The sequence below is a fragment of the Pseudochaenichthys georgianus genome, unplaced genomic scaffold, assembly GCF_902827115.2.
Source record: "Pseudochaenichthys georgianus unplaced genomic scaffold, fPseGeo1.2 scaffold_415_arrow_ctg1, whole genome shotgun sequence".
Lineage (NCBI taxonomy): Eukaryota > Metazoa > Chordata > Actinopteri > Perciformes > Channichthyidae > Pseudochaenichthys > Pseudochaenichthys georgianus.
In genome coordinates, this window is record NW_027262980.1 from 10,475 (window position 1) to 38,375 (window position 27,901).

Here is a 27,901-nt window from a genome sequence, read left to right on the forward strand (position 1 = left end):
ACTGACTGACAGGTGGTAACCATGGGAACTGTCAATTTGCCTCCCCGTTGCTGTAGCAACAGGAAAGTTACTCTATGTTGTGAGTATGTATGTTCTAATTTTACAAAAGTTGGATTCAACATATGGGAAAGGAAATGATGTCAGTGGATCCTACGCACATGGACAAAAGCTCAGATATGATATGAACAAGCGCAAGAATGTGGGGGTGCTCGTACACTCTTAGCTCGCCGATCTGCACAAGAGCTTTAAATATGAGGGAAGAATTAGAGATCTCATTGTAGCTGTTCCCAGCATGAAGTCTAATCCTCACATCTGATTCAAAGGAAACGAAGATGAAGGCCTATTAATAGAAGCACTTTGACAGCTAATGCTCTCAGCAGGTAGGATCTGGCTTTAGAGATCGAGCTACAAAGGCCTTCTTTCAGGGAGTCAGAGCTCAAAGCTTAAACCAGGGTGTAAATGAGACAAGGGAGAACGATTTGGCTGAAGGAGAGAATGAGGTGAATGTGAAACAGAGGGATGTTAAAAATGAGAGAAGTAGAGGGTGGGCACTTTTTCTGACTTACCCGTAGAAGGGATTGGGACTCCTCTTTAGGGGCTCCTCCCTTCTCTTGTCCTCCTCCTCCACCACTCCCTCCTCCTCCTCCTCCTCCTCCTCCACCTCCTCCCCCTGTGAACTGTGGGTGCATCCGGCTCTGTTTCTCCCCTCCACCTGCACCTGCAGTGGCTCCTCCTGGCCTTCCTCCTCCATACAGCCTGGCATCTCCCAAAAGTGACTTGGTATCTCCCAAAAATGACTTGGTGTCTCCCAGGTAAAACCATGCTAGGCGAAGTCACGCCTCTTTTCTGCTGCGAAGCCTCATGATTGGCTGAAACAAATGACAGTGAGAGGGGGGAAGAGAAAAGAGAGGGGCTCCCACCTCCTGCTCCTCTGTCAGTTCTCATTCGCTCCTTTGGCACCCAGAGTAACCCGTGGGCCTGCTCACCTCCTCTCTCTCCCAGTCCTCTCGTCTCCCCAAGCACCCAGCCTTTCTCCCGCTCTCTTTCTTTCTCCTCACCTCCCTCACTTTTTACCACCCGTCCTGCCTCTTCTCGGCCTCCTTCGGCCAATCGTCCCTCAGGTGGTGCAAGGGAGTAAAGGAGGCGAAGATCCCCCTTGCTTTCCTCTTTAATGGCTAAGGTAGAGGGAGCTGAGCAGCCATTGGCTAGGAGTGTTAACGAAGGCGTGAGTGAGGTGGGTAAGGAAGTCAATGACGAGGTAGAGGAGTCATGGCAGTGGGCAGAGTTAAAATGGTCGAGGAGGGCTGACGAATCAGGAGCCGTGAAATCACAGCGCCGACAACGGCTACACGCGTGGACACGCCTGCAGAGAGAGAGAAAAGCTGAGTGAGTGATCAACAAATAAATACAAACTTAAATTCAGATCAGCATAATTCCACCCTAAGTATATACATAAATGGTGTTTTTGTAGGTTTTTCAACAGTTGAAAAATGTATTTTGTTATTATGAGTTATCTTTAATTCAACAGTGAGTGAGAAGTCATCACGGTAACAAATGTTATAGTTACTTTACAAATGAATTAACATTTAACTACATTATTTTGTCTGACCTTTCAATCGATTATAATTGTAAAAAGCATTCCAATAGCTTTTAATGCGCTGTATATGAAAGACATTCCAAAAATGTTTGCAATCGATCACATTTGGACGAAAACAAATCCACTTTCCTCCAACCACTCAGGTAGAGTTTCACAGAGCCGCGGCCAAAAAGTGACTCAGTGTTCCACTATATCACTATGAATTAGGACAAAACTGCGATGAATGGAAATGAATTTGAATGAGAAGAAATTAATCACCCATCAACAAACCACCATCACTTCCTGTTAGCAAGGCTCTGACTGAACAGCTATACACTTGATGCACAACATCAGGGTTTTTCCTGGCTCAAAAAACTGTTTTGATGCTTCCTGTGCGGGCCAAGAGAATAATCAATTGACCATCGATAACAAGAACTTGGACTCCCGCATGTGGCGTCTGTAGGTGGGCACATTATGGGCAGCTTCTATATTTTCAGGGCTTATAGGTAAAAAGTCAAACCTTTCCAATATACATATACACATTTGTGAGTGTATATATACTGTACACACACACACACACACACACACACACACACACACACACACACACACACACACACACACACACACACACACACACACACACACACACACACACACACACACACACACACACACACACACACACACACACACACACACACACACACACACACACACACACACACACACACACACACACACACACACACACACACACACACACACACACACACACACACACACACACACACACCACACACACACACACACACACACACACACACACACACACACACACACACACACACACACACACACACACACACACACACACACCAGCTACATGTCTATCAGCCCAGAACAGACAAACCAAACACTGGCCTTTTAGTGGCCGCTTAAATGTAGTAATGCAAATGGACTTCAAGGCCACTGTAGAGGGTGGCTAACAGTTCTGGCCGACATATTTTTTGTCGGTTCAATCAATGAAATGTATACATTTAAAATAAATGCAGTGCTGTGCCTTTTTCTGTTGCTTCAGTTTCTCTATACATTAGTTACTGTTTTGTCCCTATGTTGCCCTTTATCCAGTGCTGAAGAAAACAAACTTCCTAGGTAATGACAGATTCAAGTTGAGGCTTTAAAAAGCATCTTGATAAGATCAACCTAGTCAAGGTATTTGTAGAAATTTGTGAAATGTGTGTGTGAGTAAAGTACACCTTGTACCTAATGGACTTAAATGTCTCCAGATGCTGAACAAAGACACAGTGGCCTCTCTGTTTGTCATCACCATACACATGCGCACACACACTACATATGCATGCCCTTTCGCTGGTACTCCCTCTCACACACACACACATGATAAATAATACAAATAATATATATAGATATATAAACAAATCATCCATTCCACACAAGTTATGATCCAATCCTCCTTTACTCTGAAAACTGTCAACCACCATGTGTTCGTACATACATTCAATTAAATGATGTCCTAGGAATATTTGCAACAGAACATCAAACAAATTAAGAAACACTCTAAAAGCATTACTTATACAGTTTTAATTGTCCTTAAATAACATGTTTTTTCGGTTCTTCATATTATATGAATTAATGCTAGTGTATGTCGGGTACAACATTCTATCCTAAATGTTCTTTTTGTAGTAGTGGAATACGTCGTTTATGATAGCTCACACTCAACTTGTTAATATAGATAAAAACATAGTTTCATATTTGATTCGTTTAGGCTTTTAATCTGCTCACAAAAGCCATTTAATATGGTAGCGACAACCCTGCACATGTTTTGCTTTTGTATGTGCACCTTAAGTTGACAATCTAATAGGTCAGCATTTACTACATTTCTCAAATAACAAGTGTTTTTTTAGTGTCACAACCCTTGCCGTCTCTGAGGTCAGCACACACCGGCATGTGTCACATCTACACACATACACACACTAACCAAGTGCTAGTAATTATAGTGAGAGCAAGGCAGTATTTATTCAATACCAAACGTTTTTAAAAAGAGTTTAGAAAGTGTAATAATGTTTTGAAGCCCAAACATTCTAAACTATCACAGGAAAGTGCATGTGCTCTTGTGGGTTTGTGTCTGTACCTTACACACTTCAGTACCTCAGTGAGGGTGTTTGTGTGTAGACGTTGAAAGGGAGATTGATTAGTTTGCTTCACATGGTAACTTCTCTCCCCCGACACCTCAGGCCTTTGTTCTGAGCACCCTACAATTAAATCCTGCATTTTGTTGTCTGAAACTTGATCTTGGAATCCTTTAGTGTTCAGGTGATTTTTACTGGTGGTGAGAAATTGGCTTTTTGGCTTTATTTCAGTTTTATTTGATTTTAACTCAAGAGATTCAGAGCTAAGATTGTGTTAAGGACGTGAGTGGACTGTTGAATCCCCTCCACACTCTCCCATTCTGCCTCTCGCTTTGTCGCCTTTCTCTCACTTTCACCCTTGGTTTTTTGTCTTTCTTTCTCCTTGCCTCATACAATATATCGTCTTTTTTTTCTTCCCTGTCTGTCTGTAACTGTTTTCCTTCATTCCATCTTCTTCTTTTTTCTGCTCTCACCATGAAATGAATCAAACGCTTCAATCTTTCATTGATTTGCAGCAGAAATCTGTATTAGATGGCTCTGTCAGACTGTCATTTTTTGTGTGTGTTTATGTGTGTGCCTGAAAGCAAGAACTTGTGTATGTGACTCTGTTTATGAGCATATATCAAGAAGCAATTCAGATCTGCAATATAAATCAATACTTAGTCAAAAAGATTTCACCCAATCCTGATTTCCCTTTCAGCCTCACAGTCTGTATCCTGTCCCTACTTTCCCACTCCACCCCTTTCTCTTTTTCCCATCCCAACTCATAGCCTTCTCTATCATTTTCTGGCTATGACACCGTAAACTCATGTGTGTGTGGGTGTGAGTGTGGGCAACACATTGGCTCTGGAGTCTGGTCTGACCTAGTCAGGCTTTTGAAAGTCTGTGAAACTGAGCTTCTGACTTATTTACCGTTAGACACATACAATCAAAAGACAGCGTTTTACTGCTGAGCAAGTGAGCATCATATGAAAAATAAAACGGGTTCAAACAATCTTTAGTTTTTTGGTTGTACACTGACAGGATGATCCTCTTTAGACAAAGATGCTCCAGGAAGGATAGTCAGTAAAAGTACCAGTTGCAGTCATAAATATAAGATAACACCTATTTTATAAATCAAAGTCTGTATACATGTCTTGGGGAGTATTACTGCAGAAGTAAAACAAGTTGTATAAAGCCTGTTGTGGCTCCAGAGGGAGCTGCATGCAATTTAAATTGCATCACTTGGGGAAAACTGAAACACAAAAATTGAAAAGGGAAAATATATCTGGCCTCTGTACCTGCTCTTCTTCTGTGCTTGAGGCTAGCTGCTCTAGGCTACATTTCCTGCTGCTATTATAACCCGACCTAATCTCTGAGTGAAATATAGCCGTCAAGTTGCATTGTGCGTAACGTAGGCAGCAGGTTCTGGAAGGGAAGAATGTGTGGAATCAAAAAAGAAATCTCCGGTTCTGCTGCATCAATTTTTATGCTTAAAGAAAACTGTCCATATCCAGTCTGGCGTTGATGGATTTTCAGAGTTTCATGTCACAGAGTTGATTCCAAGATTAGATTAAGCCATAGTAGCTCAGCCGGTAAGGGAACCTGGTGCTGATCTTCTGGTGAACAGAAAGTGAGAGGCTCATTTTCAACTTCTGATAAGTTCCAAACTGTCAGTGTTTGAAATGTACACGATTCTAGCACTGACAAAAGGCAATGTCATAAATCACAGAATGAAATGGGCAAACAAATGAGTGATGGTATCCACAGGCTGACATACTGCAAACAGAAACAAAACTATTATAGATCTGGAGACCAATCAAAAATTGGTATCTCAACTCAGTATAGATATAGTAAAATACTGAAAAACAACAAATCTGTGAATATCTATGAGTAAAACCTGGGAGGAAAAACATCATTTGGAATTATATAAAATACCAATAATAGTATTATATTTATGTTTTCCAATCCCATGTCTCTTACCTGTAGTGTCTGAAAATCTCTTCTTCCACTTCTGTGATAAAGTGACACTTTGTACAAGAGTACTCCTTCTCTTCTCCTCTCCCCCCTTCCTTGTCGCCCCCAACATCTTCTTCAGCCTTGACATGTGGGGATGCCCCCTTCAGGTTGATCAGGGTGTGGCAGCTCTCGTAGTGCTGGAGCAACACGTCGATGTCGGTGGTGGCAAACGCACACTGATCACACAAGTGGGTGACACCTGGATAAAAAAAAAAAGGACCCAAGAGAAAAAAGATGAGGATGATGATTCTATTGGTGGAATTTTCAGAATATTGGGTTGCAGATTAGAATTGTCTAAAGGGGGATTCGTTTAGCATGAAACACTTGAAATAACTAAAGGATCAGTTCAAAAAGAAAGTAGAAAGAAAGTGAGGTCAAATAAAACTATTTCTGCTCAAAGTTAGCAATGATTGAGAGTCAGACCTAAACATGTCAGATGTGTGTATCTCACACTGCACTGTGACTTTTATTCATGTCCCTTTGTTATTCATGTTGCATTATCTGTGCTTTTAAATTAGTGTTTTTAAATGCCATTTTATATCTTTGCTTTTAAAAGAGTATTTTTAAATGCCATTTTATAATATGTTTCTTAATGCTCTTAATGTCTTTCATTTTTGTAAAGCACTTTGAATTGCCTTGTGTTGAAAGGTGCTATATAAATAAACTTGCCTTGCCTATTGACTAAAGACAAAACCTGCCCGATAATGTATGCCTTTGAATACCTTGTGTGACGACAGGATGTGCAGGGTTAGAGAGGTGAGAACTTGATCCTGAAATCACACCAGAGTCACCCCGAGGATAAGGTGGGGTCATGCTGGGGGAGGTGGAGGTGGCAGGTTTTGATCCCATGCTGTCCTGCTGCTTGGTGGACGTAGAAAACTTGGAGCAGCACTTAGGGCAGGTGGGTTTCCGACAGGCAAAGGGGTGAGACACCTATTGATGACACAATGTTTAGTGAGAAGTAGCATGGATCTTTGCATGTTTTAGTGACTGATAAAACTGTGCACGAGGTGAATTTTGACTTTGTTTACTCTTGTTGTGATGGGATTGTGTTTTACACAGTAGATGTCAGAGGGGACCAGTATGAATGTGCATCATTGACTGAATGACGCCACCCCCAATTCTGGCTGTTAACCATCCTTTTTGTATTTGTAACTTCTGCAGCAGCCCTCGTTTGGCAGCTGGCACAAAGGAGGGTGTGGAGTGTGTGTAGGTGGATAGGGGGAATTGTAACCAGGCTGCAAATTGGAACAATTAACTTTTACACTTCATATATTACAGTTTATTTTCTTGTGCTTACAGAACAGCTCAATTCTAATTGCCAAGCAAACACCAATACACCGAGCAAATAAACATTTGAATATTTGATTAATCTCACCTCCCCAAGGTGCTTCTGGGGCTGACAGAGGCCCTGTGGACAGTACATGCAGTGCTGAATGCAGCAGCGGTGGATGGAGTGATTGTGCTGGTAGTGCAGTAGTAACGGTGCTACTACGATCACATCAGCACTGTGGGCCATAGAGTACCGGAAATCACACAACTGACAGTTATAACTGGTCACGACTGCTTCTGAATCACTGCTGTTTGGGTCTCCTAGGAGCAGAAAACAGAGCAAAGGTCTGTTAAATAAAACTGTGTTTGGATAGAAAAACAAGAGTCAGGAATTTGTGAAACAAGGAGAGGCAAGTCGTGTCGAGCACTATAATCAATAAAAAGCAAGGGTCAAGCGTTATTGTAGTACTTCTAACAGCAAATACTGTAACTAGTCAGTCTCGAGGAAGAGCATCATACAAATTAACAATCATCAGACTGCTATTTCTTACACATGATCATTAATCTTATTCTCCATTAATGTAGACATTTTCTACTGAAAAACACGTGAAGCAATTACAACCACATTTCACTTTATCATGTTTCATTACCTTGGCTCGTGCCAGAAGGGTTGGATGATAGATCTTTGCGGCTTTTGGAGGACACGTGGCCTCTCTCTCCTCCTTCTCTCCTCCCTCCTCTGTCCCTCTCTCTCTCCACCCCCCCAGGGCTAGAGTTACTGGGGCTCATCGTCCCTCCCATGCTCATTCTGTGTCTTTGTTCATAGTGCTCCAACAGCTTCTCTGAGCCTCCTGACCACTCACAACTCCAGCTACAGAATTTACACCAATAATACGTCTGCACAGCATCGTGACCCGGCTCCCCTGTCCAGCTGGACGAATCAGAACACGCCCTGACTGGGATGTAGTACCCGGCCAAGGAATCGTCTTCCGCTCTCACTGCGACTCGCTCGGCTCCATCCAAGATTTGACTCCTCCCCTTCCCCTGGTTGTCGTGCGTTGCCAGGTTAATGGAGGCCAGCAGGGGAGTGGTTGGCGGAGTTTTAACTTTATTTGGATGCGAGGACACAAAATGTTGTTCAAGTTCTAAAGAATTACTGCCCATGTAGGTGAAGTTGCAGAACTTGCAGCGAAAGTACTTTGTGTTCCCCTGGCAGTCAGAGGTCTTTCGGCCAATCCCAATTAGCGTGCCACCTAGCGTCACCTGTTGACAGGCAGAAAAAAGAAAGACAAAGAAAACTGTAACATCTGGATAAAAATCATATTTATCCTACAGACATACAACTTCAATTTCAAAAAGATATGGGTGAAGTAAAAGAAACATGACTTGGCAACACCCCCATTACCACCAAATAATACATTCATCAATGTCATTTCTAAATCCTGGGCAGTATATGTTTGAGAGACGCGTGAAATGAGCTCACAACAAAGGTAATCCATCATTTTCTACATGTCACTGTAGATAATTAAAGGCTGCTCAAACCAACTGACCAATAACAAATCTATCAGGCTCTACTGTAGTATCCAAAGTATCAGGCCAAGATTTTGCATTACTGAGCGAGCAACCTGACACTCGTCTGTTTTTTATTAGGTTAGCCCCTTGACTGTAGGAGATTATGTTGTGCTGCTGACTATACTGGTGCGCAGGCATGCTGGCGAGTCTGACACTGACATTAGACGTAAGATTTGTATCTTTACAGATCTTTGATTTAATGCTGACTATTAGCAGTCTTTCAATGGAGGTTTGGCAAGAACAAAATGCAACCGGTAAGCTTCATTTTAAGTGAGCTAGGACATATGGTTATATCATTTTTTACATTAAGCTTGATACTTCAAGTGCAAATGTCGTTTTGGTTATTATCTTAATTATTACATTATTGCGTACACTTTCTCTTCATGCTCTTCATTATGAACTCTGAAACATTAATGTACTTTCAAAATGAATCTTCTATTATTCATTTGTTCTTGCCATCCAGGTCATCATTTGTACTCATCTGAAAAATACCACTGAAGAAATTATTCTTTCTCCCTTTTCACATTTAAAACCAGATTATTTAAACTCTCACTGTTTTTTTATGGACAAGGAGCAGGAAATAATAATAACTCACAGTTATTGCCTGAGCTCGTATACAGTAATTAAAGCATGTAGATAAAAAGAAAGGCACTAAAGTCTGTCTTTAGTGCCTTTCTTTTTATCTACATGCTTTAATTGGCGAGGATTATTTTTGTTTTTAGATCATGCGACAAAAAGAGCAAAATAAGTATTGCTTAATGTATGTTTGAACATTTCAGCTTTATTAAGGGAATACATTTTGAAGGCTAAATGAGAGTTATTACTGTGTGTGATCTCATAAAAGCAATCATCCAATCATCATGTCCCACAGACCCTGCCTTGGCAATTAGTGAATAGCCAAACATCAAGTCATTATAGCAAGCCAGACTGGACAGAAAGACACAAAGGGGAACATGAGAGGGAGAGGGAAGGATATAGAGAGAAACAAAGATACGTTGAAAGAAAAGTCGAGGAACAGAGAGGTGGAGTAAGAAGTAGTGGGCAAAGAAAAGAGGGAGAAGGTGAAGGAAAGACAAAGACAAATTATGAGAGAGACGACTGGAGAACAGAGACAGAAAAAGAAAGTTAAACGTGTCTGACAGCTGTTTCATTACACTGCCTTACAGTCGATTATAAGTACTGGTTTCAAAGCCTTTCTGTCTGTCTCTTCCACTCTCTTTTAACCTTTCCTCCTCCATCTCTCTTTCCTTCTCTCCCATATCCCTCTCCTCCCAGTCTCCTTTCCCGCAATGTCATTGGTTGACAGGGCATCTCGCCTTAGCAAATGACAACATGGAATTTTCCAAACGTGGGCGGGAGAGAGAAAAAGCAAGCGAGGGATGGAGAGAATAGAGACCCCTTTCATTCGTTTTTTTCTTATACTTTCACTTTTTCTTCATAATGACGACTTAAGCCCACTGGATTTTCTATTTCTGAATTGGTGCGTGTGTGTGCTTGACTGCTGTGTGTATCTGCGTCCATTACGTGACTTACTGCCATTACAGACTTCTTAAAGTGAAATGGAACTCCATGACTATTCCTTATGCATTATACGTGCACACATAAACACATAGGCACGCACGTTTGTTAGATCATCTTGTTTAAATTCTTCAGACAAAACCCTACTGTTCACGCAACTGTAACGTCCTTAACGTTGACGCAATTTTTAAGTCTGAGGCAAATTCTATTTTATGGTTATTTGGGAAGTTATATGTGAAATGGCTTATTAGCTGATGGGAAATGGGATATTATAACCTCCAAAATCATGGAAAACAATTATGAGGCAGCAATATATGTACAGAACATGAAACTTGAAATCAACTCGGTAAGTAAACACATTCATTCAATTCGATGAGGCCAAAAATGCTTTGGGTAATTCTACAATCTCTGACGGTAGATACATTTTCCTGCTACATTAGAGCAACTCAATGTCTCATTCTGACCATCTCATTTGCGCACGATGACCTGATAAAGGCCCGTCTGACACTTCCAGTTATTCAGCTAACAGAAAACCACCCATTCTGCTGCCTTTCAAAACAATTACATTATAACTACCGTCATTAAAGTGATTATATAAAGCATGATGTTCAATATATGTGTTTAAAAAGTAGCATCAGTGTAAATTAGAGCGAGTTTGATAGAATATAAATGCATACATCTAAAATGTACTGTGTCTGAGGCTGTATTGACTACAATAACAACTATTGATTTTAATGTTTAGTAAACATAAAAAGGACTAAATCATTGAAGCCATGCATGTATCCACACATTGATTGTCAGATCTGTTTTGTCCAGACTGCAGGTGTGAATTTAATTTGACTTTTGAATGTGCTCTGATGGAGTATTATATAACAACGTACAAATTAAATCATCTTTTAATATATGAAAGACATTTCTCTTGAAGGAAGTATGAATTCCTGTCATTATCCTGCTAAGCAGCTCCCAACGGATACCGGTCCTTGTTAAAATTCTTTACAAATTGAGTCCTGAATATGAGGGATTAGCGCAGGATATGCATTTATTAGCCATCATTTAAAACACTATGATGAATACGGTGCTTGTGTATGTACAAATGCATTGCCTCTAAGTGAATTGTGAAGCAGACTGTGAACCTGTGTGTATTAGAGTGTGTGTGCCGGAGCACGGATGTACATGTCTGTGCAGCCCGTTGCCAGGTGCGCTATTTTCCTACTTTTCTGTGTCTGTCTATCCATCTGTCAGTCCATAAAACTTTATAACGTGCACCACAATGCCTCTCTGTCCAAATCACACACACTCCGTTACAAATCTGTTGCAGATTGCTCGACTCAATAAATTACCCAGTTCAGTTATGGGCCCAGATTCACAGATTTATTACAAGAAATGCTTATTGTGAATTGTTAACTCAATCAATGTGTCAAGTGTTTTGCATCAAAGTTTCTAACCCATACTGAGTTCTTTAAGGTTTTCTAATACAGTATGTCAAACTATATCATGCAGCAATGTGAGTGTTATTGCAATGTCTTTTAAAAGTCGGGTATTGTTCAAACACAAGTAGAAACAGTCCAAGTAACTTTGATATCAATGAGAGGAATGCTACATATTCTGAATTTTTCTGTCACAGAACGGAAGGCATTTTTTTGTAAATAATGAATGAAAAGCAGATGCAAAGATGTTAAACGGATGCATTAGTACTGCATTGTATCTAAAGCTGTAGATCTTTCTGTGTTTTTCAAAGCTGGTCACTATCACTATTGGATATATATTTATGGATCCATCTCTGTTGCTATGACACCAGTGGTATCTTATCTTTTGAATTGAATGTCCGTTTGGTCTGCTTTGAAAGTGAACTTTAATGAAATGACCACACATTGTTTGCAGCCACTGTAAACATAGAAAATGGTCCTCTCACAGAAGAACATAGATATATTAAACTAAATCAACGTACAGCAAATGCCCCAACTGTACACTTTTCTAATAATTCAGGCTTTTTATTGGACTGAGGAGAACAAGGATTTTACTCAACAAGCTAGTCTAAGTTCCATCTGTTGACTGCTTTACCCTCTTTCCAGTTAATTCAATGCCAAACAAGAACAGTTGAGCCATTTTTAATAAGTAATTTCCTCTATGGTTTTTTGTTATCACTTTTCTTTTTACTTAGATTTAGACGCATGCATTTTTAGTGCGAGTGGGGGGGGGGAAAGGTGTGCAACATCACACATTTTAAATCTATTTATTTGTGCTTTTGACTGTGTGGAGTGCTTACCTGTATGTCATATGTGCCATTCATCATAACAGCCCTGTGCTGTTGAATGTGCACATCTGGTCTGGTCTTCCCCAACTCTTTGGCTTGGATCCTCTGGCCCTGTCCTGCCTGTATATCTGGGAGCAGAAACACAAGCAGGGGTCAGAGGTGTAGAAGATAAACAGAGAGGGGTCAGACTGCCGGAGACACACAAATGTCAGGATATGTCTGATTTCTGGGAAGAAGGAAAACTTTAGATCAACAAGTTATTGTTGAAGACAACTGCAATCGGAGCATACTGAAAAAACACCTCGACAAAATCTAAATAAATAAAACGTTCCCCTACAATTTAAGAAAACTTGATCCAGCAGTGTATCCAGAATGTTTATATATTTACAGCTATTTCATGCAAATGTGGATATAAGAGCTGCAAATATAAAACACCATGGATAAAAAGCAACTCAAGTGAAGACATCGAGCTGGAGTTACCTAGAGGTGTGTGTTGGGGGGCCATGTTGTGGAGGGCCAGGATGTGTGTGTCGAGGGCAGCATCCTGCCGTGTGCGGTTGTGCAGACCCAGGTGATACTTCCTAAAGTGCTTCACCAGGTCAGCGGGGTCGTTGCCATAGTAACCGTAACCGCACACGTTGCACTTGAAGTCCTGGAGTTTGGGCGAGGGGCTGGAGGACAGCGGAGGGGTGTCGGTTGTCGACTCCTCCTCTCCTTCCTGTCTGGGGAGAAGGAGGTGGGGAGCGGAGAGATGGTCGGCCTCCCCTCCGTCTCTGTCGCTCCTCTCCCCCTCATCTACCCCCTTCTCACCATCCTCAGCCTCCGACTGGCTCTCGGGTCTGTCAGTCAGTGCCGCTCCTGCCTTTCTGGCTCTCCCCCCTCCCCTTCTCCTCCTCCCCCCTCTCTCTTCATTGCTGTAGGGCTCGCCGACGGATGAAGGAGAGACGGACGAGGACACGCACTCGCTCTCCCCCTCCTCTTCCTCCTGATCTCCTCTGATCCGATCGGAGGACTCTGGTTCGGAGGGTCGGTTTATTCGTTCGGCCTCCGCTCCTACTCTCCCCTCCTCCTCTCCTTCCTCTTCCTCTTCTCCTGCTGGCCTCCTCCCCTCTTCTTCCTCCTCCTCCTCCTCACCTCCCACACTCCGGATAGGGGGATTCTTCTTCCTCACCATCTCTGAAAAATGAAAAGAGACAGAAACAAAGTCAGTTTTATGTTTTGTTGGCATTGACTGAAGCATAAAGACTATGCATTGTTTATGAATACAAGTTCTGCTTGAGATGAAAATATCGAGCAGATTTTCATAATCCCTTTAAATCAAGAAACTAAGAGATCCAAGGTGTCTGCACGACTCCGACAATATAATATGGAGGACAGACACAAACGCAAGCAAATACAGTTTTTTGACAATGATGTATGTGTACAGAACAGCTTTGATTCAATTTACAAACTTCTGTGAATGCTAAAATCTGTGACAATCCTCAACCACAAACCTCGTCAAAGAAAAACAGTCCCGGCAAATCAGAAACATCTCAGCTGTGAGACATTTTTCCAGGGGGGTGTGTGGGGATGTTTGTCGCATCCTTAAGTGCAACCTTTCTGCCTTTTTATCCCGCGCTTAAACCAGGGAGTGAATCTTTTTATCGTTATGGAAACCATCCGTGAGAATCTTCAACACATGACCACATCAAAATGCAAACCATATCAGAGGGACTGAGAGGGAGGGGTGGTGGATAGAGGGTGAGGCAGAAATGGGGGAGACGGGGAGATGAGAGCGAGACGGGGAGAGAGGCCAACAGACAACCACATCAAACCCCACACCCAATATCAGAAAGATGGATGAGCGAGGCGGCAGACTGCAATTCATCCCCTCCAGCACTCAACATGTCTCTTTCTTTCCTGCATCTCTGCCTTTCATTCATTTTCTGGCTCCCAAAATGTTCATTTTCTCATCTCTCCTGCGTCACCTCCTGTCCTTCATTTTCCCAGCTCGTCTTTATTCTCCTTTTGTCTGATTTCTCTCTCATTTTAAATCCCATTACTCAGATTTTCTCTACATCAACCCTTCACCACCATTATAATCAGTGTAAAATACATCTTTAAGCAAAAAAAAGCACTTACAAATGCATTTACCTTGCGTTTCAGTCCGTTATTTAAAATTCTCTAGTGCCCTCTTTCACATGTCAACAATAATTTCATCATTAAAATGTTTTTTTCTGTTGCTGCCATCTCCCCCCTCTGTTGTCCCTCTTCCCCCACTGTCCCTCCCCTCCCTTATAATCACTATACAAAGCCATCAAATAACTAACCATGTGTTTTATGTTAAACCATAATGTTCCTTTTGTTTGAAAAGAGAACAATTGTGGTTGTTCTGTTCACAACAGAGTCATGACAGAGAGATACTGCGCGAGTGTGTGTGTGTGTGTGTGTGTGTGTGTGTGTGTGTGTGTGTGTGAGAGAGAGAGCACGCATGTTTATTTGTAGTAATTCAGTTCATATTCAGTGGTAATCCCAGTCAACCCATTGACCCATAGGCTGGTGCTGTGTGTGTGTGTGTGTGTGTGTGTGTGTGTGTGTGTGTGTGTGTGTGTGTGTGTGTGTGTGTGTGTGTGTGTGTGTGTGTGTGTGTGTGTGTGTGTGTGTGGTAATAAACACAGTGAAACCCAACACATGCCTGATAGACGCCAACAACTGATCACTTTTAGATCAATACAACATGAGGGGGAAACATGCTGAATGTGTGTGTGTGTGTGTGTGTGTGTGTGTGTGTGTGTGTGTGTGTGTGTGTGTGTGTGTGTGTGTGTGTGTGTGTGTGTGTGTGTGTGTGTGTGTGTGTGTGTGTGTGTGTGTGTGTGTGTGTGTGTGTGTGTGTGTGTGTGTGTGTGTGTGTGTGTGTGTGTGTGTGTGTGTGTGTGTGTGTGTGTGTGGAATGAGATAGCATGCGTGCGACCCTGTGACTGCCTCTGTGTTAGTGTGAGAGATAAATGCTTGCTGTCCTTTACTGATAGCAGACTGCAAACAGTCAGAGCACATCGGAATCAAAACACTCACACTTCTAAAGAAAGAGAAGTACAAGGGAATGTAGTTGAAACAGATAATCACATAACCCCAAACAAACACATGGAGATGGACATAAACATATTGAAAGGACCCTGATTTAAAAACCCTGTAATGTAATCCAGTGAATTAGGAAGAAAAAGAGAAAATAAAACACACGGAGAGAAAGAGCAGTGCTTTCTTTGTTGAATCCAATGTGCTCTATATAGCCTTTTACCATTTTCTCTCTTTCCTTCTTTCTCTACCATACAACTATTAAAATAAAGCAATTTATGTCTGAAAGGGCCCACGCCTAGACCAGCCATGGCACTGTGTGTGTGTGTGTGTGTGTGTGTGTGTGTGTGTGTGTGTGTGTGTGTGTGTGTGTGTGTGTGTGTGTGTGTGTGTGTGTGTGTGTGTGTGTGTGTGTGTGTGTGTGTGTGTGTGTGTGTGTGTGTGTGTGTGTGTGTGTGTGTGTGTGTGTGTGTGTGTGTGTGTGTGTGTGTGTGAGCAGGGAGCATAGGAAAATCTCATCTAATGTCCACCACACCCAGTCAGAATTCATCATTCACTCACACAGTGGAAAACTACAGATCGCTGTGGTAAAGCAATGAAGGCGAAATCCCGACCTAAGAAGCCCCGACTGACCTAACTGTGTTTCCATCGGCCCCCTATGATTTCAGTGATGACTCAAAAAGTTTCATCGAAGCGCTAATCACAACACGATGAACTATTTTAGTTAACAGAACAGGAAGGGAATTAGTAAGAGTGACATTGCCGTCTATCATTTATTGACATTGGCATCACAAGTACATTTGCATATGTCTGCTGCGCTCCAGGATGTCGGCAAGAGGAAGAGGTGTGTGTTAAAAGACTGTGCCATATGTGCCTGTCTCTGGATGTGTGTGTGTGTGTGTGTGTGTGTGTGTGTGTGTGTGTGTGTGTGTGTGTGTGTGTGTGTGTGTGTGTGTGTGTGTGTGTGTGTGTGTGTGTGTGTGTGTGTGTGTGTGTGTGTGTGTGTGTGTGTGTGTGTGTGTGTGTGTGTGTGTGTGTGTGTGTGTGTGTGTGTGTGTGTGTGTGTGTGTGTGTGTGTGTGTGTCGCAGTACAGCCTTTGTCTGCTTCAGGCTGTATACACAGACTGGAACCATTACTATCAACTACAATTAGGTATAACCCACCACAACATACCACATAACAACTACTGCTACTAGCTGCAATTAGACCCTATACACCACAATGGCCTCAACACCACAGAGAGGATAAATGTGACAGTTAATCATTTCCATCAAGTACAATTAGTCCCGATGCAAGTGAGGCTTTTATCTGAAATTGCCAATAATCACCTCAAGACATCTACTGAAGGAGTAACTGAGGGGAGTGGGATGTTTCTGTCAGTCAGATATCTGAACAAGGTAAGGGAACCATTTTGGAGTGTCCTCTGTTAAAAGGTTATTTATTGCCGTTTGGTAAATTAGTTTCACTGCAATTAATCCCTCCAACAAGATACGAAAACAACCAAAACTAAAATAAAAACCTCACTGATACTCAGTTTCCATAACTTGTAAAAAATAAGGGAAAAAACTATAATATTAAAAAGCTGTAAGAAAAATGTTTTGGACATAATTGTATGATACATCAATCCAACAAATAGGATTACAAAAAAAATAGTGGGCTTTAATTCTCTATCCAATGAGTAATCACCATAAAGGAAAATTGATGGTAAACATCTACCATCATTTGCCATGCAATAAAAAAGGGTCTTTGTGTTTCATGTAACATTGGAGTTGTGTGAATGTTATGTAACGCTGATACAACCACATCATGCGTTCAGGATTATCACAGAAGAACGCTAAAATTAATGTAACTCAGGAGAAATCAAAGAAAGCATTTTTCTTTCAGAGCCAAAGTAAGATCTCACTAATGGAAGAAATAGATTACCCGTACATTTCAACTGCCATCATCCAGTGACTCCAAGCTGATTCTCTAAATGCATATTATAGAGTCAGTGTAATGGATGGGTTTGATAACCTGTCTTCACACAGTCACATATTTCTGCTGCCTTCAGATAGCTCTGCTCTTCCCTTTCCTGTGGGACAGCTATAGTTGGCATCTCCATCTTTCATAAACAAAGGATTAATGTGCAACATATGAAGAAATAACGCTGAAGGCAAGGTCTCGTTACACAGAGAGATCTCTCTCAAGCTTTTCTTTCTTTTTCTCAATCTGCGTCATTCTGTCTCTTCTTATTATTGTCTCAAATCTTTGTGTCTACATTTCCTGTGTCCTTACTTGTTCTTGTGCTGCCATCTCTGTCCATGTGATTCAATGTTAGTTGATTTAAAAGGTAGATACACTGAGGAGATTGTATGTTTACCAGAGGATAGAAGGGAAAAGGGAGGAAGAAGGTAAGGATTTTTAATTAAAATGAAAAGCAAAGATGGTAAATGGAAGGAGGACACGAGCTTCAAGAGGAGGAGACAGTAAAGAGAATATTCTTTCTTCATTTAAAAAGAAAAAAGAGAGATTGTCTGGGGAAATGGGTAGATAGAAATTGGAGCAAAGGATAGAAAAAAGGCAAGAAGCAAAAAGCAGATGAACTCGACATACTAATAAGCATCCCCAAAAGGTACCACTATTATAATATCTACTTTAAAACTTTCCCTAATCTCCAAAGTGAGTAAACGTTACAGCACAATGCTTTTGACATACATCCTATTCTCATCCTTCAAAGTTACTCCAAAAAAACAACAACCTTTGAACACATTTTGGGAGTATTCTGTCCGTAATATCACGATGGGTTTGTGTGTCAGGTCAGCTGGTTGCATCTGAAAGCCACTGTGAAGCTTCCTGGTTCAATTGAACTAATACAATATTATTTCCAAAAGGTCATCTTTTAATTGAATTTTCTATAAGGTGATAGAAAACAGTGGTGAGTAAGAAAGTGTGGACATGTGGGGGCGAGCTGTCCGGGCCAAATGGCACACTGAATAAATTACACAGATTCACTAGGAGTGAGAAATTATTTCATTAGATGGATTCATATGAGAGCAACCTGACTTAACATATTCCTACTTCCTCCTTACCATCGCACTAAAGATAAGGTTGGATATGTGAGCAGAAAGTTAATGATCAAAGAATATGCTCTATAAAAACTGCACATTTTAAAGTGTTGAGTTTGCTAACACTTCAGACAATAACATGCATACATTTCTGGCAGATTAATTTATTTTACAGATAAGTTAAATCAACAGATAATTTGACCAATATTGTCAAATAAGGAAGGACATTTCTGAATGTCAATTGTTACACAATATAATAGGTTATGGTTTTTGTTTGCTGTCCATGCTTAAATATTGTTTTTCTACCTTGAATAAATGCCATACTATAGCTGTCAAATTGCTAAATCACTTCCTGCTGGTATAAAGGGTTTCCCCTGGAGGGACCAGGCAGACACCAGCTGTTGTTGTTATTGGTGTTGCAAATATTAAAGCTTTCATGACTGTTGCATCCCTCCGCTGTCATTTATTCATCTGAAAGCGTCACAGACCTGTAGGACGGCCACTTAAGCACAAAATGGCCGTCACGCTGAAATGGCTTGTAGCTTTAGGGTACGTGTCAGTGAAAGCAGCTGAAGAACATATTAATGAAAGCTCGACATGACCGCTTTAGTTCCAACACAGACAAAGCAGATCAGGCCGTGAAACCGAGCCTATTTAGAGCGGTGGGATAATAATAGAAATCATCCACAAGTGTTCGCCTCTATGTTATGCTTAGTTCGAGCGTTGGATTGGAGAATTAATCATACACAGGGATATGGGGGGAAAATAGTCAGCATGTTTTTTAGGGAACAAGTAATAGCTTGGAATTGATTTTGCAGAGGTAGGAGTCTAATTGGAGTTTGGGAGGGGGGGGTGAAGAGAGAAACAGAAGGAGGGAGAGAGAGAGTGGAGGACAACTAAAATCAGTGCGAGACAGAGTCCACCTGCCACTTTAAGACTAAAAGCTTTCAGTTGCCTGCGAGGCCCCTAATCAATGCCAGAAGTCTTTTTTTACACACACACACACACACACACACACACACACACACACACACTCTTCATCTGCTGGGTAGCTGGGGCCGTATTCATTCCTGCCACCGATCAAGCAAATCACACGCACACACACATGCAGACACCCTCTCCCTATGTGTAGGACTCATTTGTAATGGGGTAACAGCATGCAAAATATGTCATCTTAAATGTCGAACTTAATCAGAGGTTCACATTTCAATACCTCCCTCTGTTTCTCCTCTGCCTTTTCTTTGCTTACTTCTCCCCAGTATGTAGTGGTCTCCTCCTCACACACACACTAATCGATGTGGTGAACACACCTCCCTCTCTCTGCCCCTCTCCCTATCTGCCCATCTTTCATCTCACTCTCTCAATTAATCTCACACCCACTCCTGTACATGTCCCCTCCCTCTTCTGTGCTCCAGTCTCTCAATCTCCATTTCTCTACTCCACTCTGGGCTATCCTCACACGAACCTCCATGTGTTTGTAGGAATGTGCATGTGTGTGCACGTGTAAACTTGTAAATGTTGATAGCAGGGATTTAATTATTCTGCTTGAATGGCGTTTTTTCTTTAATATGGAAGTTATTTAATGTGAATGCATGTTGGTGTGAAGAAAAATCCGGCTACTTGTTTCCATTGTGAGTTTTTTTTATGGAGACAACATTCAAATAGGACTGGTTTTTCAAATATACTCTGTTTCTTAAAGCTAGATCTGTCTTTTTCTTTTTAATATCTTCAATTTGAGATGCATGCACAACTTTCAAAATCATTATTCTAATAGGTCTTGTTGTAATTAAGTATAAATAACAATGAGCACAATCATACCTGCGATTCTAAGACCAACCAAAGTAAAAAACAACTATTTATGCAGTTCTGATGAGTTCAAATGTATTTGGGTCTTAGCTTTAACATGGCTGTGTCTTTGCTTCGTGTTAAGCAATGTTGATTGAAACGCATATTGTAAAGACTGGAGAAGAAAGAAAAAGTGCCCGTTAGCGAAATCTCACAAGTTCTTAAATGAGCTGTGTTGGTCAGCAGATCTCTTTTTTCTTTGTCTTTTATAATGTTGTTGCACTTGCGAATTTTGATATATGCGTGTTGTTCTATAAAGTAAATAAGTAAGCAATATTGTGCTCGATTACCTGCTGTAAAGTGCTCACAGCAGAAAACAGAGATCCAGAAACAAACCGTGGAAGGTACAATACCCCCCCCAACAAACTCAGACCCCTCGGGGAAGGCTGCATGAATCCTTTATGAAGAGAAATACACACTCACAGACTACCTCCCCCCAAAACCCTACCGAACAAACTTTATTAAAAGTCTATTAGAGGAGTCTGACCTCGAATTTTGGACATTGGATTACTGCACCACACAGGGTCTGGGAAGCAGAGGACTGTATTGCGTGTGTGTGTTTGTGCACGTGTGTGTGTTTGGGTAATACTCTGTAGGGGGCTGTTTAGCCCTTTGGGAAGTTAAAGGCAGCACTGGTTTCATTTAATTTCAAACCTTTATTTATACAGATAAATCCCATTGAGATCATTGATCTCTTTTTCAAGGGAGACCTGCTCAAGTAGTTCCACATGAAACATAAAAACATAAATAGAACAACAAAAGGACATCATACAGCATCATTTACATAATTATCCACATAAACAGGTACCAATAGCTTCCGATTGACTAGCATCCAACCGAGCTTTAAAAACATTTAGTGGCACCAGATTGTTCAGTTTCCATTTAATTTGCAGACTATTCCAAGACAGAGGAGCTGCGCATCTAAAAGCTGTCTTCCCTAAGACAGTCCTAGCAGTTGGCACATTTAATAAAACCACAGCATTCGATCTCAGGCAGTAGCCACTTACAATTTTCCGTGAGATCAGGGAGCAGATGTAGGATGGAAGTTTCCCTAACATGGCTTTGTATATAAAAATGTACCAGTGACTGAGCCTCTGTACAGTTAGTGAAAGCAAACCAGCCCTTGCATACAGGGTACAGTGATGGGTTAATGCTTTACAGTTTGTCACAAATCTCAGTGCATTGTGATACGCAGCATCTAACTTGACCAGGCAATTGGCAGGTGCATTCATATACATCAAATCACCATAGTCCAGCACAGGTAAAAAGGTCACAGTGACTAGCCTTTTCCTGGCCTCAAGCGAGAAACAGGACTTGTTCCTGTCAAAGAAACCTAGCCTAACCCTCAGCTTTTTAAGCAGGTTATTGACATGAAGTTTAAAAGTGAGACAATCATCAAGCCAGATACCAAGGTATTTGTAACAGGTAACCACTTCAAGTGTTATTCCTTGCGTAGTTACAATATCTAAAACAGGCTCTGGTGTCTTTTTAGCTTTAGAAAAGAGCATTACCTTGGTTTTCTCAACATTTAAAAGAAGCTTTAGTTCAGAGAGCTGAGTCTGAATAATGTTAAAGACAGCCTGTAATTTAACACCAGCCTCCTTAATCGAGGGATCTGCACAGTACATCATGGTATCGTCCGCATAAAAATGTAAAGTAGCTTCATCCACATTTTCACCTAAACTGTTGATGTAGATGGAGAATAAATGTGGACCTAAAACAGAACCTTGAGGAACACCATTAGCAATGTTCAACCACTCAGAAGACAGCCCATCAAAATGAACACATTGGGACCTTTCAGAGAGGTAGTTTACAAACCACCCCACTGCATGGCTGGACATGCCTATACTGGCTAGCCTCTGCTTTAAAATGTGATGATCGACGGTGTCAAACGCTTTTGAAAGGTCAATAAATAGAGCTGCACAACTCTGCGTATTATCTAAAATACTCGCCACATCATTCACCACTTTCATTGTGGCAGTGATGATGCTGTGTTGCTTTCTGAAGCCTGACTGATGTTTAGACAAGATGTCATTTGTACATAAGGCAAGGCAAGTTTATTTATATAGCACTTTTCAACACAAGGCAATCCAAAGTGCTTTACAAAAAATGAAAGACATTAAGAAAATGGCATTTAAAATCAGTCATTAAAAAGAAAAGCTAATAAAATAAACATTACAAGAAAAAATACATGGATAAAAGTTACAGTGCAGTCTAAGATATGAATAGTTCAATTAAAAGCAGCGACAAAAAAGAAAAGTCTTCAGCCTGGATTTAAAAGTAGTAAGAGTTGCAGCGGACCTGCAGGTTTCTGGGAGTTTGTTCCAGATATTTGGAGCATAATAACTGAACGCTGCTTTACCATGTTTAGTTCTGACTCTGGAGACAGAAAGTTGACCAGTCCCTGAAGACCTGAGAGATCTGGATGGTTCATAATTTAGCAGGAGGTCAGAAATGTATTTTGGGCCTAAACCATTCAGTGCTTTATAAACCAGCAGCAGTATTTTGAAATATATTCTTTGACACACAGGAAGCCAGTGTAAAGACTTCAGAAAAGGAGTGATGTGATCCACTTTCTTAGTGTTAGTGAGGACTCGAGCAGCGGCGTTCTGAATCAGCTGCAGCTTTCTAATAGATTTTTTAGTGAGACCTGTGAAGACACCATTGCAGTAGTCGAGTCTATTGAAGATAAAAGCATGGACAAGTTTTTCCAAATCCTGCTGTGACATTAGTCTTTTAATCATAGATATATTCTTTAGGTGATAGTAGGCTGATTTAGTAACTGTTTTAATGTGACTGTTGAAACTCAGGTCAGAGTCCATGACTACACCTAGATTTCTGACTTTATCTGTTGTTTTGAGCATTGCAGACTGAAGCTCAGCGCTAACTTTTATACGTTCTGCCTTGGCTCCAAAAACCATTACCTCAGTTTTATCTTTGTTTAATTGGAGAAAGTTCTGACACATCCAGTCATTGATTTGTTCAATGCACTTACTCAGTGTTTGAATTGGAGCATAGTCTCCTGGTGAAATTGTTATGTAAATTTGTGTGTCATCCGCATAGCTATGGTAACTTATTTTGTTGTTCTTCATTAACTGAGCCAGTGGTAGCATGTAGACGTTAAAGAGAAGAGGCCCTAAGATGGAGCCTTGAGGTACCCCACATGTCATATTTGTCAACTCAGATGTGTATTTACCTATAGAAACAAAGTTGTTTCTGTCCTTTAAGTAGGATTCAAACCAATTTAGAACTGTTTCCGAAAGTCCCACCCAGTTTTCCAGTCGGTCTAGTAATATGTTGTGGTCAACAGTGTAAAACGCAGCACTGAGATCTAATAATACTAACACTGAAGTTCTGCCACTGTCTGTGTTTAAGTGGATGTCATTAAAGACCTTTACAAGAGCAGTCTCAGTGCTGTGGTTTGGACGAAAGCCTGACTGGAACACATCAAAACAGTTATTTAAATGCAAGAAATTACTCAACTGTTGAAAAACAACCTTTTCAATGATTTTACCTAGAAATGGGAGGTTTGATATGGGCCTGTAATTGTTCATTACTGAAGCATCTAGATTATTCTTTTTTTAAGAGCGGTTTAATGACTGCAGTTTTCAGGGCCTGTGGGAAAATACCTGAGTGAAGAGATGTTTACTATATGAAGTAGATCTGAGGCCATGCAAGGCAAAACATCTTTGAAAAATCCTGTTGGAATAATATCAAGGCAGCAGGAGGAGGACTTCAGAAGTTGTATAATGTCCTCTTGGTTTTTATCATTAATCTGATGGAATTGTGTCATGGTGTTTGAATTGATATTAGTTGGACACAAAGACAACACATTTGCTGTTCCTGATGCAGAGGCACTGACTGCTTGTCTGATTTTCTGAATTTTGTCAGTGAAGAAGGAGGCAAAATCATTGCACGCCCTGGTGGATAGAAATTCAGAGGCTACTGACACTGGGGGGTTAGTTGGTCTGTCGACGGTAGCAAACAAGGCACGTGCGTTGTTTTTGTTTTTGGTAATGATGTCAGAGAAGAACGATTGTCGTGCGTTTTTCAATTCCAAATTATAAAGGCCAAGTCTCTATTTATAGATTTCAAAGTGAACCTGGAGATTTGTTTTTCGCCACCTGCGTTCAGCTTTTCGACATTCTCTTTTTTCTGTTTTCACGGTCATGGCCTTTCTCCATGGAGATATGTTCTTGCCAGACACTTCCTTTACCTTAATTGGAGCAATGGCATCTATAACATTTTTTATTTTTTTATTAAAATGATCTACTAGCTCATTTACTGAGATGTTAGCAGGGGCAAGTGTGGAAGAAAAATTCTGAGTAAACATTTCCCTAGTATTTTCAGTTAAATATCGCTTTGTGGTTACCTCTTTTTGAACATTTTTGTGAACAGAAATAGAGCTCTCAAAGAAAACACAGGAATGGTCAGAGAGTGCAACATCAGTCACCACAACCTTAGAGATATTCAGACCCTTTGAGATAATTAAGTCCAGAGTGTGCCCCTTATTTTGCGTGGGCTCCGTCACATGCTGAGTCAGTCCATAGCTATCAAGAACACAAAACAGTTATTTTGCCCCTCTGTCCTGAGGGTTGTCAACATGGATGTTAAAATCACCAACAATGACTAGACGGTCAAAGCCAATACACACTATAGACAGCAGTTCGGTAAAATCATCAAAAAAGCTTGCACAGTATTTGGGTAGTCTATAGATATTTAGGAACAGAGCTCGAGAGGAGCATTTCAGCTGAAGGGCCACATATTCAAAAGAAGCAAAGTTCCCATAAGATGTCTTCCTGCATTGAAGGGAATCATTGAACAGAATAGCAACTCCACCCCCTTTCTTATGCATTCATTCCTGACTCATAAAACTAAAGTTGGGAGGGGTTGATTCGATAAGAACAGCTGCACTGTTATTTTGTTCAATCCAAGTTTCTGCTAAAAACATAAAATCGAGATTGTGCTAAGTGATAAAATCATTGATTAAAAATGTTTTTCCTGCCAAAGACCTGACATTTAATAAAGCTAGTTTAAGTTCGTTAAACACACTATCAGTCAGGTTTTTTTGTAACAAGCTGTGGCTGACATGGAATCACTGCTAAATTAGATAAACTCACACAAACGTTTGAGCGCTTCCTGTATCTAAGATGATTCACCGCTCTTAATCTATTACCTATCAACAGAGATATCGGCAAAGCTACAGGTAGGCAGGACCCCGGCATGTCCTGGAAAGAGTTGAGAGTACCATACGCCCTTGAGCCTGGACCCAGCAGATATCAGTTTGCAGCGTTTTGTACACACACATCCCTATCAGGCTTGGAAGGGGAGGGAGGACCCACCACCCTGCTCCTCTCCTCATAGGAGGGCAGGGTGAGGGCTACAATGTAGAAAGGGGGGTTTGGAAATCTGCTTCCATCTTCCTTGTATTGTTTTGGTTTGGATGATTGTGGTAGGCATGGTGATGAAGCCGGGGGAGATGGTGCGCATCTCTGCTTCAGTGATTTTGGTGGGCGTCGTTGAGGGACGGGGGTAAAGGACATGCTGCCAACCCTGCGTGTCGCCTTCATGCGGTCATCGAACTCCAGGGGGGTGGGCGAGGGTGAAAGGGTGAGCGGAGAGTAGAGAGAGCTGGGGGATGAATGAAGAGTATCCTCAAAGGCATTGACAGGGAGGGTGACGGGCAGTGGAGACTCCTCCATTTGTGTCATAGGTCTCCCATAATCAGAACATTCCTCAGGGTTTTCTGCGCGATGTGTTGTGTCTTTCTCCTGTTTTGATTCCTCTTGCCGCTTGTCCTTGGCAGAGGGAACAGATTGATGACGCAGGATTTTTTGTAGTTCTCCCTTTAGCAGCTGTCCACGGCTGTTTAGGGGTTGAAGAGGCGCTCTTCCTGGGTGATAACAATGCATGCCAGCCGGTCGCATCATAGATTTCAGAGCGCTGGGCTCTGCCTGTTATCCGTCCTCCCAAATCCCATGGAAATTATTTACTCTTAGGCTTTGCACCCAGAGAGTTCCAGGGAGGACTACCACTTGTAGATGTATTACCCAGTACACAGCCCTCCTGTTCCTTGGAATCCTTGTAGCTGCTAACTAGCTGTGAGTTAGCATACCCTTTTCCATTATTTTGCAACACTGGTAAAGTGGTGTCATTCCCACGACATAGTCCATTCACTTCCACGTTAACTTCCAACCGTTGCATTTTCATTTCCAACACAGCCATCTTCTGTATAAGTTTGTGGAAGTCATCTGTAGAGAACGGAGGCATTTTGCTACCAACTAACTTAAGCTAAATAGCATGCAGTAGCCTACCAGGCTTTAGCTGTTGCTAGGCCACACTACTGTAAGACTGAGGTCGTCGTAAAAATGTTGAAATATGGCTGAAACCCTCCGTCTATTTACGAAGATGAACTGTCCCAGTGATAAGTTAATGTCCAGGAGCCGCTGCTCGAAGTTTTAAGAGAATAAGAATAGGAAAATCAGCATAAAAAGTAAGCAGAGGCAAGAGCAAGCAGAAAAGTGTCTGCACTGTAAGAAAGATAAGCAAAAAAACACCTTTACCTGTTCACTCACTAAGCGTTCAAGAACCTTAGCCAGAACTGACAATTTAGAGATGGGTCTATAATTATTTAATAAGGTGGCCTCCCCTCCTTTTAGCAAAGGCAGGGCATACGCTGACTTCCACAATTTTGAAATTGTGTTTGAGCTGAGGGAGAGGTTAAAAAGAGTAGTGAGAGGTGGAGCAATACAATCTGCAGCTATCTTTAAAAAGAAAGGTTCTACGTTGTCCGGGCCAGCCGGTTTCTTAGGATCTAACTTGGTTAAAGCTTCACGAACAACATCAACAGTAAAAGGGGTAAAACTAAAAAAGTTTTCCAACACACGTTTTTCAGAGTCACATACTGTAGTGTAGTGTTCACAGAAGCAGAGTTAGTGACAGAATCAAATAGAGAACCACAGGACACAAAATGCTCATTAAAGCAATTTAGCATAGTAGCCCTGTCCGATATAGTGCCAGATGCTGTGGTAATGCACGGAGGTAGCTCATTACGGATATCGCGGGTGGATAACGATTTAATGGCTTTCCAAAATGTTCCAGGATTATTCAGATTCTTTGTGGTTACTGACAGATAGTACTTTGATTTAGCACTTTTGATATGAGAAGTGAAGCTATTTCTTAGCTGCCTAAAATACAGCCATTCTACCTCTGAGCCTGATTTCCTAGCCTTTGCCCAGGCCTCGTTTCTCTCATGAAGGAGACTGGACAGATTAGCAGAAAACCAAGGATTGTCTCGTCTCTTTACTCTAAATGTACGCAGGGGTGCATGTCTATCAATGATCTCCATAAAACCAAGATAAAAATAAGACCATGCGGTTTCTACATCAGCACACAGATCGATTTTACCCCAATCAAAATCAAACAGATCATGCACAAAACCCTGCTTCACAAAATGTTTTTTGTCTCTCTTAAAGAGCCTGTGACACCATCCCAACAACTGTTGTGCAATGAAATATTGGGCTACTAGTAATCTCGAACCGTCAGTTTAAAAAAGAAAAAGCGATACCGTTTCGTTAAATATCAATACTTTCGAACATCGCGGGGAAATTCCTTCACTCA

At 41.3% G+C, this 27,901-nt stretch overlaps 1 pseudogene; it reads right to left on the reverse strand.

The window, feature by feature from the left end:
* Positions 1-566: 566 nt before the first annotated feature.
* LOC117442351 (zinc finger transcription factor Trps1-like) overlaps positions 567-27,901 on the reverse strand; it is a 69,789-nt pseudogene continuing 42,454 nt past the window's right edge.